At 39.3% G+C, this 1,080-nt stretch overlaps 1 pseudogene; it reads right to left on the bottom strand.

Annotated features, from left to right (window-relative positions):
- Positions 1–351: 351 nt before the first annotated feature.
- On the bottom strand, positions 352–834 carry LOC121482979 (annotated as a pseudogene).
- Between the last annotated feature and the right edge of the window lie 246 nt (positions 835–1,080).

Genomic DNA, 1,080 nt, shown 5'->3' with positions numbered 1-1,080 from the left:
CTGAATCAACCAGAAATTTGTACAATGATTATATATGCAAAATTCAGGTTTTCCCTCCTGTGGTTCTCTTTTCTGAGATTTAAACTTTCACTTTCCAGCTTCTGTGATTCCCAAAATTTTGTCTTCTGATTTATCAAGCCAGTAAATTGTGGCATCTTATCTGAGTTCTCGATGCGTAGCACTGTGCCTGAGACCTGTCCTTAGGCAGAAAGCCATAAGATTGAACACTCTTTGACATTGCCTTTTCCTGTTTTTTGTTTTGTTTTGTTTTGAGACACACACCACCATATCATTATTTTTAATGTCCAGCGTTTATAATATGAGGGCCAGGGCTTTCTCCTCAACTCAAGTTTATAAGTTTTCGATTGGCTTGTGAGGCCAATAGGGATACTTCTTGTCTAATTTGGTTTCTGGAAAGACTTCATTCAGTTCCTCAATGGTCATCTGATCAAATGGAATTATGTTCTTCATCTTCTCCAGCTCTTTTTCATATTCTTCAATCCTGGCCTTTGAGAAGGACAAAAACTCAGCACAGCTTTTCACATCTTCTTTTTCCTCAGCATCCACCTGGACAGTGTATTTATCCTCTGGCACAGGAACCTTCAGGGCATTAAACTTATTCTCAAAGTCATCTACCAAGCCAGCCTTTGCCACATTGGCCTTGTAGTAAGCCCAGTCGATAGCAGGTGGTTTCTCAGGAAGAGTAGCCAACCTGGAGGTAAGCATCTCATTCCAGGATTTCAGGGAGTTGGCAATGGCCTTCTGGTTTTGGGGTATGATCTCCCCAAAAGCTACACAGTCAATAGTTTTTAGAGCAAGTTTTCACCCAGCCATCTTGAGATCCTTCACCGACCCCAGCGGCCCACCGACATTGCCTTTCCTAATAAGCTATCAAGGCCTGACGTTTCTTTGTCAGAAAGTTTTTAATTAGGTATTATTTAACAGTAAAAATGTTTAAAGTAATCACTTTAATATCTTCACTCTTACTATGTACAAGGCACTTCTATAGTTAATTCACATTTTCCTTAGCAGTGTGTCACAATTTGTTCATGTTTCTTCTTAGTCATTTAAATTATTAAT

Source organism: Vulpes lagopus, chromosome X, assembly GCF_018345385.1.
Source record: "Vulpes lagopus strain Blue_001 chromosome X, ASM1834538v1, whole genome shotgun sequence".
Lineage (NCBI taxonomy): Eukaryota > Metazoa > Chordata > Mammalia > Carnivora > Canidae > Vulpes > Vulpes lagopus.
The sequence above is the reverse complement of the archived record's forward strand: the minus strand, read 5'-3'. Positions and strand labels throughout refer to the sequence as shown.